Genomic DNA, 14288 nt, shown 5'->3' with positions numbered 1-14288 from the left:
AAGTATTTCACTTAATTCTCTCCTACTATCATGGCCTTGTCTGTGACATGTTACACACTGGTCAGAGTTAAAGGTTAATCGCTCATTTTTTTTCAATGTAATTTAAATGGCTTCCTGTTTACCCATTATTATATTAGCATTTAAATATTTATTTATTAAAAATGCTGGTATTCCTCTTGTTAAAGTCAAAAATAGAGAAAAGACTTCAACTGTTGAAACAGAAGTCAAAAATATAGCTATAGCGAAGCCTTTGATTAATAAAGAAGAGGCCACACAAGGGGGCGACTAAACCAAATTTCTACTTGAAAACACTAAGGAGGGTGAAGGCATTGCTAAGCTGACTTAACACTATGCTTGCCCATATGTCAGGGCGGTCAATAGGAATTTATAACCAGTAAAGAGAGTAAAGGCACTGGGGTAGGAAGGGTTCAAGCCCAGAGCAGCTATCTGAGTACGATATAACTGTAGACTCGGAGGGTATTGACTCATCCTGTATGCTGTTGCTGTTGCTGTTGTTGCTCCGTTGCCTGTTACTGGTGTCAATGTTCCTCTTGTAATTCCCTCAAGACAGGATCAGTGACAGGAAATGCTCATCTGCCAGTCATTATAAAGAATCCAGCAAGAAGTTAATTTACGTTATAATATTTAGGACAAAATTGAATCGGTAGACTAGAGTTTAGCCACGGGTTCTAGTGAGTAATGGGTGAATGAGATTTGGATCTAAGGCTGTGTTAATATAGAGTCTGCCTTGCCTGGTTGTTTGCGCAAACATCCTGGCAATAACCCGGCTGATTTGAATAAACATGAGATGTTGAGGTGGATGGTAGAGTTTCCTTTGGGGTAAAAGTTAACTTAGAGATGATCTGGATGCATCTGTAACAGAATCTCCCATAATACCACGTGTGGAATGAAGCTTGTGGGAGTCGTGTCTTGGAACGGATTGCTCATTTGTACTAATTTCTCTTTGTGATGCCCATCTCAATGAGAGGAAGTTGCCCTTTCAGAATGTGTACACCATAGCTGAGGGTTATTGGAGGTAGAAACCTATAGTTCGTAAGAGGCCATTTTCATATTCAAAAAGAATTTACAGTTTGTAGGTGATTTGTGTACATTTCTATGGTGTGTTGGCAGCAACAGCATGATAAATATCACAATGGGGAGAAAACTTTTTTTATTTATTTATTTTTATTTATTTATTTATTTTTTACTGAGCACATAAAACATGGAAGCTGACAGGTTGTGTGTCGCAAGTTTTCTATTCGGAGTAAGCTATAGCGTGGAACTCAGACTAGCTCAGCCCTGGAACACAGCTCACGATCCTTATGACAATCAGCTTCTGCTTGCTTCTGTGGAGCTGATATATTCTGACAGCCATGAGTATGCTACCATATGCCGTAAACATCCTTAATGTGTGCCGAGAGTTACTGTGCCGCCGTTACTTCACAAAGGGAGTCATGCGTGGCGTTCTTACTAACACGGAGTGTGTTTAGTTTTGAAATGGGAGAGGAGTGTTCATTGTAGGCTGCTAGGTCAGTGATTTACAGCTTGGGACTATGGCTCTCTGATGAAAACGCTAGGGCCCATGTAATTTAAGCAGTGAAATGGTACAGCAACTGCTTTGCTTCAGATTAAGCACACCGTTGTTGCAAGTATATCCTGAAACACTGAAAGATTCTAGTCTTGAGAGCCATGGTGAAAGTTCTCTGCCCACTCCCCTGGCTCATGTCACTGAACTTCCTTCTTCGAAGCTTCTGTGATGATGAGGCACTATAGGAAACTGAAACTGGGCGGTTATCAATATTACTTACAATTCTAGAAGCTGGAAAAGCCCAGGACCAAATCCCAAATCTCTCTCTCTCTCTCTCTCTCTCTCTCTCTCTCTCTCTCTCTCTCTCTCTCTCTCTCTCTCTGTGTGTGTGTGTGTGTGTGTGTGTCTGTCTGTCTGTCTGTCTCTCTCTCTCTCACACACACACACAGAGAGAGAGAGAGAGAGAGAGAGAGAGAGAGAGAGAGAGAGAGAGAGAGAGAGAGGAGGAAGAGAGAGAGAAACTTACACAAATCCATTGATTTTTGTTTCTCCAGAGAATCCTTCCCCGGCAGGAGAATTTAATAAATCTTTTTTAAAGTAGTTGAGAGTGGTTTCTGCGGAATTCAATCATTTGCTTAAAGAATGATGGGGAGGAAACCTAGGTGGGGGCCTGTGGCTGCCACAGCCTGCAGCCTGAGAAGCTAGCCCACCTGTGGTGCCACACACAGGCTGCATAATGAACTGCTGCTAACAGAAGAAGCTGTCTGTATTTTGTAATGAAACCGCCTAAGAGTTTCTTCTTGCTACCCTAGCACCTGCAGCCTGGATCCCACTCCTTCCACCCTCAGGCCTTACGTCCATCCCCTCCTGCCATCAGCGGAAGATGTACTCTGTGAATCATGTACAGCCTTTACTGACAAAGAGGAACTTGCTTACCCATGTGTGAAGGAAATGCATACCTCCAGCAGATAAAGCCAATCCACGGTTTTAGTATCCAAAAATGAGGCTGCACTGTAGTGAATGGGGAGGGATAAGACTTAGGGACCATTTTGTGTTTTAAAGTTGATTTCTTGTTTGTATAATGTCTAGGGCTACTGAGCTGGTGGTCCTGGGCTAACCTCCTTGTTTAAGGAAGAGGTCAGGGGTAACAATGAGTACCTGAAATGCAGGTTCTTCATTAGCTAGAGCAATATCACAACTTTCTTAAAGTTGAACTGGGTCAGAGAGAACATTTACTTGCAAGCATTTTCATGGCAGCTTGAGTTGCCATGCACACACTTGAAATATACTAGAATAATTTTTACAATTTATATTTCCACTGAAGGGTAACTTCAGTTGGTAATTTAAATCCCTTAATTTTATGGAAGGTTAGGTCAGTGCTTGTCCAAGGCAATATTGAGTGTGTATTGTAGCAAGCCTCTTTGAAGTAGGATATGGAAGTTGTACTGTTTGCTAAGAATGTCCATTTGGGTTTAAAAATCTCTTTTTACAACTTTTCTTGCTTTGAATTATTTTATTCTTGACATTTTACAAATTGTGTTTTTATTTCTTTTGGGGGAATTTTTATATAATGTATTTTATTCATATTCACCCCCTTATCTCCTTCCAGATCTTTCTCCACCTCCCTCCTCACCCAACTTCATGTTCTCTCTTTCTTTCTTAAAAACAGAAGAAACACATGAAATCTAACTTGTATTGCTCGGTGACGACTCCCAGGCATAGGGTCTGCCCTTGAGAGTGGTCCATATACCTAGTGTCGCTCCACTAAAGGAAACTGTCTTTCCCTCACCCAATAGCAATAAAGTCCCAAAGCCACTCAGATAGGTGTGAGGCTTGGTGTTCACTTTCCTTCCTCCATGTTGGAATTTTGTCTGGCTTGACCTTGTGCCGGTCTTGTGTTTACTGTCACAGTCTCTGTGAGTCTACATGGTCATCTGTCCTGTTGTGTCTGGAAACATGGTCATCTGTCCTGTTGTGTCTGGAAACATGGTCATCTGTCCTGTTGTGTCTGGAAACATGGTCATCTACCCCATCTGTCCTGTTGTGTCTGGAAACATGGTCATCTGCCCCATCTGTCCTGTTGTGTCTGGAAACATGGTCATCTGCCCCATCTGTCCTGTTGTGTCTGGAAACATGGTCATCTGCCCCATCTGTCCTGTTGTGTCTGGAAACATGGTCATCTGCCCCATCTGTCCTGTTGTGTCTGGAAACATGGTCATCTGCCCCATCTGTCCTGTTGTGTCTGGAAACATGGTCATCTGCCCCATCTATCCTGTTGTGTCTGGAAAGTATTGTTTCCTAGAAGTCTTCTTCCACCTCTGGCTTTCACAGTTATTTCCCCCCCCCCCCCTTTTCTACATAGTCCCTGACCCTTGAGGAGAGGGAGTGATATAAACATCCCATTTAGGGCTGAGCACTTATAATTCTCTCAGCCTGTACGTTGACCAGTTGTGACTTTCTGTGTTAACTGTTATCTACTGAAAGAAATGTCCACAAGGAAGGTTGAGAAACACATTCTTCCATAAGTACAGCAATATGCCATTGGGAGTCATTTTAATGCTATGTCCATTTCGCAGAATAATAGCAATATGTTTTCCTTTTGGGCCCATGTCATCAGGTACTTGGATGAATTAACAGTATTAGGTATGGGTTCCGTCCTATAAAATGGGCCTTAAGTCCAGTAAGAAAATGGTTGTTTACTTATACAACATTAGTGTTACTATTGTACCCTGTGGGCATATCTTGCCAGACAGGTCATTATTATAGCTTGCAAAGTTTGTAGTTGAATGAAATTGATGGTTTCTTTTATCCTCTGTCAACATGTAGAACACCTTTTAGCAGTATGAATGCTAACCAATAGAAATGAAGCTTCCAGTTGAGTTCCAGATAAATTTCTCCATGTTTTATGACTTAGGAATGTGGTACCTTCAGCAACAGATTTTTACTGTAAAGCTTTCAAGGGTAGCTAAGAGTATTGGTGATAACTTGTAATATGTGAGAAGTCTATGGATGCCCCTGGCCAACAACTAAAAAGGAGTAACCCATTATAGCTTCTGTGTTGATTATCAATCTAGCAAGAAGAAGATAGAGATGGCAGAGCCCTAGGTGGTACCACATTTTTGACCTCAAGGAGAGCCTTGAAACTGCCAGGACTCTGAACTCACCCTCTGAACTGACCAAACTATGGGAAAGTCCCCAGAACAAGGAGGAGATGTCAGCTAAGTAGTAATGGTCTGTGGGTGGAGGGTGGCAGGGTAGGAAGAACCTGGGAAGGGTTCTGCAGAATTTGCATCAGCTGGCTTCTCCGTATCTCACTTGGGGGCATGTGGTACTGAGAGTTTTATTTGATAGCACATGCCATCTAGCTGTGGTATCCCACATTATAGGGTAACTCCATTTAAATTTTTATATGTTTATAGTTTAAGAAGCTTCTATGGGGGGCTGGAGAGATGGCTCAGTGGTTAAGAGCATTGCCTGCTCTTCCAAGGGTCCTGAGTTCAATTCCCGGCAACCACATGGTGGCTCACAACCATCTGTAATGAGAGCTGCTTCCCTCTTTTGGTCTGCAGACACACACAGACAGACAATTGTATACATAAATAAATAAATAAATAAATAAATAAATAAATAAATAAATAAATAAATATATATATATAAAAGAAGCTTCTATGGTTGTAAGTTTATGTTTTAAACATTTGAAATCTCCTTTGTTTTGGTTGTAGGAAAGTGTTCACTTTAACTTCTCATAGAGAACCTTAGAGGGTTGTCAAGTCAGCTTTAGTAAATACATCATCCGGCTGAAGTGAACAGCCTCCTTCTGACCTATTCTCACTCCAGTGACAACTTGAACTTAGAGTGGCTGCCAGCACTCAGCTTCTGCGTCTGTTTCTCTTTCTGCATGTGTGCGTCATCCTGCACGCTATGCTCAGTGTCACCCTTCACATTATTCTCTGCATTACGTCAGGACTTCTGTTTCTGCACGAAGTACACTTGCGTCTGCACCAGACGGAACCCCCAGGGTAAGCGTGGAATGTCTGTGAACTGCGTGCCTCTGCTCTCAGAAAGGAACTCCCTGTCTGATGTAGTCTGCTGTGCTCTGAGGAGAGCCTGCCTGCCACCTTTCTACTGGTTCACTGCTCTGCGGATTTCTGCTGAATGCAATGCCTCCTCTGCATTACTTGATACATTTCTCAACCTCCATCGGAGAAAGTAGTTTTCCCATTGGGAGCATGACCCCCAGAAACACTCCACTTCTTCTGCTTAAAAATTCCAAAGGCCTACACAATGTTTTCCTGCAACATAGAAAGACTTTTCAGCAAGAAAACATTTTAAAAATCTTTTTAAAAATATTTGACTTAACAACAGTATTTTTGAGTTCTGTTTTTCTCTTCAAAGAAAATACTGTTAATGTATTAATTTTTTCTTTAGTTTTGTTAATCAGTTTCCAAACCTTATCAAGCATTATGACTGCATCTGATGGTTTCCTGTGCCCTGGGCTTAACCGTCAAATCACAGCATCAAGTTTCCCCAAGTCTTCTTCACACACCAGGAACAGCTTCCCTGTGAATCTAATCTAGATAGTGTTTGTTCCCGAGATAAAGCCAGCAGTGAACATTGATTACCTCCAATCTTGTCATCTTGGAGAGTAAGAAAGTTTTAGAGAGAGGTTAAACTATTAACTTAATATGCATCATTTTTCTAAACATAGATAATGTATTAAATCAGTATTGACTTTTCAGAAAAAATCTTAGGTATTTTTAAAATTCATTTTATTTTTTAATTATACATATGTTTATGTCTATGAGTGAGTTTAAATAGGTGCCATGAAAGCCAGAAATGGCCATTGGATCTCTTGAGCTGTACTTACAGGTGGTTATGAGATGCCTGTTGTATATATTAAGTACAGAAATCCAGTGGTTTGCTGGAGTAACAGATATTCTTAACCGCTCACCTATCTCTCCAGCTCTTCTTAGACATATTATCCTTCCCATAAAACCTTTCTGAACTCTTGACCAAATCTTGCCAGAAAATAAATTCAGTAAAGTCTATGAGAAAACTTCTGTAGATCTCTTTTCTCTATCTTTTTGCTTATTGAAAATATATTCCTTGCATTTAATGTATTACGATTATGGCTCCCTCCCCCTCAGCTCCTCCAAGATCCTCCCTACTACCCTGCCCATTCAAGTCTAAAACTTTCTGTCTCGAACAAATGGACATCTAAATAATAAGAAAATAAAATAAAACAAAAGCAAACAAACTGAAATAGGGCAAAACAAAGTAACAGAAGAAAAAGAGTTAAATAAAAACACAGGAAACACATACAGATCCAGAGACACAAATTCATATACACAGGAATCCTATAAAAATGGAAAAGCAGAAGTTATAATATGTATGCAAATGACCTGTAAGGTTAAAAACATTTTTAATTTCAGGAAAAAACTGTGAGACAGACAACTTCCAAAGATGTCATTAAGTTAATCATTTACTGCTGGGCATTGGACATGTCCTTCAGTGTGATTTGTGTGGTAGCTTGGATGCAATTGGCCCCTATAAGCTCATAGGAAGTGTCACTCTTAGGAGGTGTGGCCTTGTTGGAGGAAGTGTACCACTGTAGGGGTGGGCTCTGAGGTCTCCTATGCTCAAGCTTCACTCATTGTAGACTCAGTGTACTTCCCATTGATTTCAGGTCAAGATGTAGAACTCTCAGCTTCTTCTCCAGCACCATGACTGTCTGTATGCCACCATGTCCCACTGTGATGATGATGAATAAAACCTCTGGAAAATATACACCACCCCAGTAAAATGTTTTCCTTCTCTTAACATGAAGGGGAGATACCTAATGGAGGCTTTAGGATGATACCCCAGTGTTACTGGGTTAGAGACCATGACATGGTCCTAGGAACATTTTAGTGTTGATGCTTCTAAAATTGCATATACCCTATATTTTCCTTTCTGCACTTTCCCTACAACTACCTAGAAATATCCTCTTGGTCACTTTCCTTCAATAAATCAATTATTAGTCTCTTCCTCTGAGAAAGTTATTCAGACAAGTTTAGAGACTGGACAGGACCAAGATGAACATATCCTCTGGTGAGGCTCTGTTAGTGTGTTGTCTGGGACACAGTGCCCTTCTTTAAATAAATAATAAATAAATGAATCTCAAAATGCCCCCAATTCTTGCTGTACAAAGATGACTCAACAACAACAAAAATTGGCTCATTATAAGAAATGTTTCTAGTTCCAGCAGACACTGCAAATCCACGGGTATAATAAGCCCAGAGTACTGAAACCTCTTTGAGTTGAGTATCTTTCAACAGTTGATTCTTGTACATTAGCTAGAAAAACTTCATTAAAATACATATTTGCTAGAGAGTAGTCTTTCTTCTCTTTCAGGATCCAAACACCATACGGGGTAGTGGAGGAGATTTCATGTGCCACAGGCTCTGTGACTCTTCTCTATTCATTTATTCTACCTTCATGTTTTGACAGTCAGATCTAAGTGTCAGAAGAAAACTGACATGTTAGGTTTCATTATCTGAAGATCTTACCCTTCTTCAGCCCTGGCTCTTTACATCAGTCTTCCAGCTTAAATCATGACCATATACACAGTGTGTGGTTAATGTTCATCAGTTTTATTTTCCCATAGTTTATTTAACTGGAAACCTCCAGCTTCTGTTAGAGGTAAACACAAGCCATTATTTCAGAAGAGTGTCAGCCCTCATGTAAAACAGTTAAGGAGAACCTGGCAAACGGTGACAGTTGTCAAGCTATATTCTGTTCTTTAATTAGATAACCAATGTATAAATAAAGCAATGGCACAGAAGAGAAGTTGTGCCTCATGAGCCACCTGTAGCCCCATCTGTACCATCGGGAAAGTCTGACCATGTCTGTAGCATGTGACATCAACTTGAAACACCCAGTGACTGTGTATAGTCCATAGTTTTATGTGATAAGAGGAAGTGGGCTGTCATTTCTCTCAGGTCATGTACTATGCCATGCTGTGGCGCTGTGATTTATCGGGACATTGTGCACTTTTCAGTATTTCTAGGAAGAATCATTTAACTTCTGGGATAACATTAATTAAAGTCAGGAGACATTAACATTTCATTTCCTATCAGTTTGCATATTCTGTACTGAAATTTGGATGTGATTTATAGAAAATATATTCTGGTACTACAATTCTAAGGTTCATTCCCATGTAGCATATGTAATTGCGTATTTTGGCTGGATGGAGTATGCATGCCTATTCTGAGGGTGGAACTGTATGTTTAAGGAACATAATATATGTAATTATCATATGACTGATGTGTTTCTTCCATTGTTTTCAAGATTCAGGTGAGTTTATAAGCTACATCCTTTAAGTGGTTGAGAAAGGTCCATTTCCTGCAGTGAAGTAAATCTTGCAGACTTTGGCTTCTTAGTGTGTTTACTTTGACATTTACAGTTGAAGGAGTTGCAATAAAAAAAAATAGGGAATAACCTAAGCAAGCTTCTAGTGCAAAGGTTATGGGGGTTAGGGGATGAGGAGAGGAGAAATCGGGGAATGTGATGTGTAAATTCACTATTTTCTTTGACAGCAGGTTTAGAATTTTGAGAGATTTTTCGGAACCTAGAACACATCCAAATAGTTGCTGGGAGACAAAGTGCAGGGGTCCTTGGCTTCCAACAAAATTCTTATCATTAAATTCAGTTGAAAGTGTATTAATTAGCTAGGAATGAAAGAGTATTAAATCACAGAATGAAAACCACAAGCGACAAGCCTAATATTCATGGGTGTTGAGGATAAGCCGGAATTAGCAGTGTGATGTGATAGCTGACATTGACACCCTGAAGAATTCTGTGAGAGTTTAACCATGCCTGACTGGAAGAAGCCTGGGTCCTGTGGACCACAACTTACTCGGTACGCACAGCCCCTCTGAGATTAAATGGGCTGCACCCCTGCATCTGCTGTCAGCAACTATGATTAGAGTCACACACGTGGAATAGAGAAGCCCCTGAAAGGATGAGAAATCCTGAATGTCACCATGGGTGGAAGGAAAGGATGGAGAGATGGGGACATTATTTTTTGATTTCGGAATTAGAGATGAATATATAACAGAGGATGATAATTTCCTCGATGCATGTCCATCTGGGAAAATTTGGAGGCAGATGGACCATTGATGAAGGAAAAAAAGAAGCCTGACTGTATAATCTCTGTTAAGGCTAACCATCAACAGTGCCAGCTGCTGGCATCTGGAAGAGGCAACAGCAGGGGGAGAGAGCTGCCTCAGACCGTATCAACTGTGGCAGGGATATTTACTAAACGAGGAAGGGCTCATCTAGAAGTTTAGTTTTTGCTGTACTTTCATGATCCAATCGATTGACCCCCCTCCCCTCCCCTTTGTGCCCTGCACACACTTTGGGAAGTCTTCAGCCAGTGACTACGGTGGCTCGAAGCAATTCTGAATTAAAGTGGAGCTACATGTGAGCCGTTTCCTTGCAGCTTGGAGCCCCACACTTTGAGTTGGCAGCTCTGTACTCAGAGCATGTCATCAATGTAAAGAATGTTCTGGTTTAGAGCTGAGTTGATTTCTTAGCTCTTTCCTCTAACTGGCCAGAGAGCTTTTCTTATTTTACTTTGAATGGATCTGATTTTGTTTTATTTAAACTGCTACATTATTTGGAAACGTATGACCTTGTAGATTCTAACTATAAAATCCTCCATTAGAAAATAATTCTACACTCTCAAGTCTCTATGAGTCATGCTTGTCCCTCACTTGAATGATGAGTCAAATATTATTGTATTTTTGGAAGTTCTTTTACTTAGCCAACAGAATCTAAGCATCAAGACTTCAACATTATAATGTACTGTCTTGCGCAGCTTAGAAATTATAGAGAATTCTCTCCTTTTTTTCAAAGACTCAGTGGGGTTTTATGCCTGTATAATTGATGTCTTGACTTAAGAAAAACATTTGATTTTTATCTCAGTCCTGAAACCTCTTTTCAGTGTTTGTTCCCTGTTGTCTGGTAAGCTGGGAGAGAGATACAGTTCCATCCTTCTGGGTTGCCTGTCTTGGTCAGAAATAGTTCACTCCCATTCTGCTGGAAAACAATTGAACAGCTGGTTCACTCTATCTCTACCTCATTATGTACAACTGCAAAAGAAAGCCGCCATGTCAGCATCTGCCTGTGTACACCCTCCCAACTGCTGCCGTCACATGGTTCCGAAGCTAGAAAATCTCCAGTAAAGAATTAAATCTGTATAATGTGACCTCTGATCTAGTGTCCAATATACAATAATTTCCTCTATTCAAGCATCACCCAGCACTCAATAATTCAATTTATAATATTCTCTATATTTTTCCTCTTCAGACACATCTTAACATAGTATCTGCGTATCAAATGTTATCAACTAAGTTGCTATTTGAATGCATAGATGTGAAAATTGATGCCTTAAATCATCATTTTTCATAGACTATAATGTAACTATTCAGTTACTAAAATTTATTTACTCTTGATCCGTCCATGGAGACTTCATTGAGAAAACAAAGTATTGACAAGGAAGAATCTGTTGCTGAGATTTTGGGAAGCTTGAAAGCTCCTGAAGAAAGCGGTCTTATTTTCTGGCTTACTGACTGCGTGCATAGAAAAAGCATTTATCCTCACACTTCTTGCACTTTTTCTAAACCTTTACACCCATCATTTCACCTGAGTAACTTCTAGTCTTCAAGTAGCAGCATGGATATTATTTTCTTGAACAAAGCTTTCGAAAAAAAAATATCTCATTACAATGGGCAAAGTACATTCTTAAGCTGCTTCCCTACCTCTGAAGAATAGAAAAGGTGTCACTGTCTCATGTGATGGCTTTGAGGGAGTTTGAAACTCCAGGAGGCTAGAAAGAGAGAGAGAGAGAGAGAGAGAGAGAGAGAGAGAGAGAGAGAGAGAGAGAGAGAGAGAGGTGTATGTATGTGCATGTGTACATGTATATGTGTATATGCCTGAGTACAATCTGGGTATGTATATGTGTTTGCATGTGTTTGTGTGTGTCTGCAATTCTATTTATGTATGTGTATGTATATTTGTATGTGTAAAAGTTTGTCTGTATGTATGTGCATATATGTGTATGTTTGTTGCATACATATAAGCATGTGTGTATGTAAATCTATTTCATACTTTCTTTATAAGGCTATATTATCTCTTTTCTGGAGATACTGTTTCTATGGACCATCTTCTCTCTTTTGAGCTCCAATTTAGGATTAAAGCTTTCAGGACTAAACTATACTAACTATTTTACATGACTATTCCAAAGCACATTCCAGCTACTTTATCCTCTGGACAGGCTCAGAGGATGCCCTTACATATTCATGTTTACTGTGGGTGTCACACAAGGATGGAAGCCACAAGAGTTCCATGCATTGCTTCACACCGCATTTATCATGGGTTGACTTAGAGAAACAGTTACTGCTGTCATGCTTCATCTGTAAGTGTTCTCAACAGCATCAAGTATGAGGTTTTACGTTGTCTTCTAGGAATGGACCTCGAAACATATTTCTGAAATTTTCTACTTGTAGCTACATGACACTTAAAAGTGAAATGATAATTAACTTAATTGCCCTTAAAAATAGCTAGTTTTATTGACATCCAAGAGAAAACACATGCTATTCTTCACTACAGTTATAATGCTAGAAAGTAGAAGCCAGGTTTCACTACCTGATCTAATTTTATTTATGCGATATGAGAAAGTGAGAATATTCTAAGAGAATACGAGATAAAATATAATTTTTGCATGTAGGAAAGGTGCGCATGCAATCATTTTTTTTTTTCAAAGAAACATGAAGCTTTGTCACAAAGATTTCTCAACTGATCTTATGGCATTCTTAAAGTAATTAGTTTATCTAATATATAAATTCCCAAGTTGGGAATGTAGTATCTGTGTCTACAGGGCAGTGTGTTTTACAAACTGGTATTCATTGCAATATTCTTTGGGGATCATATTGTCAATCATTCAAACAGTGGGCATTTGTGTGGTAAACTTAGCAACTCCCTTAGGAAAAAGAGGATAATTGAAAATACATATGAAATTGGAAGGAAAAGTTTAACTCCTGTCTAATCTTCCTTCAAATTCTTCTCTTCTGTATCATTATCCACTACTATAAAAATAGCCTGCTGGAATCCTCTCACTTTGTTCTTAATTTTCTTAAGTGTTAATTTAAAAACAACACATTTAAAGCAGTTTTCCTAACCAAATTAGTCAAAAATTGCTTACAGGACAACTAACCATGATTGAGCAGGTTCTTCTCAGAGTCTGCCTTTTTCTAATGCAGTTTGCATTAGATTGGCAGTAACCCATTTTATCACCTTGTTTGTAGGTCTGTCATCTGCATTTGTGATGTACCAAAGGAATCACAAACGATCAATACTTTCATGGTCTATAGAAAAACCAGCAAGAAGTGAGCATAAGTCTCCACTGAAATGCTCATATGAACTTCTCACAAAAAATAGGCAAGATCAACACTAAGAGCAACATATATGCTCTTCTAGTGATCTGTAAATAGATTTCTGCATTTTTGATAAAGGAAGATGACAAGAATTGGGCTCAGGGTTAAAAGCATTTACTGCTCTTTGATCACACCTGAACTCAATACCACTTTGGCGAGCACACAGTTTCCTGTAGCTTCAGCTCCTGGTGATTCACTGCTATCTTCTGACCTCCAGGGCACCTGCGTTCACTTGTGCATAGCCACATGCAGACTCATAATTAAAAATAAAATAGACCCATAAAAATAAAAATAAAAAAAATAAATATTTTCCTGGTATTAGAAAAGCACCATATAGGAAGGAAAAAAAGACAAGATCTCCTGAGTGCGTTGGAAGCAGGGGGATCACGAGAGAGGGTAGAAGGGGAGGGAGAGGAAGGGAAGGGAACAGAGCAAAACGTATAGGTCAATAAAAACAATAAAAAAGAAAATCACTATAAACTATGTAAACCCAAGTATGAGGGTTTGAAAACCCAGATACAATGAGCCGTGGGCCTCAGTGTGGGGAATAATAGAGATAGGTGGGTTCTGAATACCTTCAACATTCAGCCTCAGTGTGAAGAAATGGAAGACAAGTTAAAAGTATTGTTGAGGCTTTGGAGAAGTTAGGATGTTTGTGCCTTATTAAATATGTATCACAGGCATCAGGAGAAACCAATCAAGATCTTTTACAAACTGTTCAAAGTGTAAGTACCAAAATGATACAGGAACCACATATGTGTATTTGCATCTAAAGCAATTGAAAGGAGGGTCTCCAGTGCTGCCTGTGTCTCGGACAGCTTTTAGTGTGATACACAAAGACAAGAAACGAAAGCAACCTGAAGGGTTCAATAAGAAGAACCGATAAAGGAAAAATGCTTTGTCCGTACCATGGGGAATTAGCCCACATTACAGGGAAAAGAAATGCCACATATGAGGGTCAAGAAGACCACATGTTAAGAAAGAAATAAGCCAGCCAGAGCTGTGCAAATAGCACCTGGTTCCATTTTCATGAAGAGTTGATTTCCCATTTTCCCTCTTAATTACACTTAATGTGATTAAATGTATAAAGCATGACCTAAAATAATTTAAAAGTCACTTGTGGAGCTTTGTGAGAGAAAACTTCATTGGTAATAAAACACTGACTCTTAATTATTTTCATTTTTGCTAGTGTGATCAACAGTTTCTTGGGAAGTTGTTTCCTCTAGGATCTAGTGGCTGACGACGGATGTGTATAAGACTTTCAAGGATCACCCTTAAAGCCC

This window comes from Microtus pennsylvanicus, chromosome 7 (genome assembly GCF_037038515.1).
Source record: "Microtus pennsylvanicus isolate mMicPen1 chromosome 7, mMicPen1.hap1, whole genome shotgun sequence".
NCBI lineage: Eukaryota > Metazoa > Chordata > Mammalia > Rodentia > Cricetidae > Microtus > Microtus pennsylvanicus.
Note: the sequence above shows the minus strand (reverse complement) of the source record.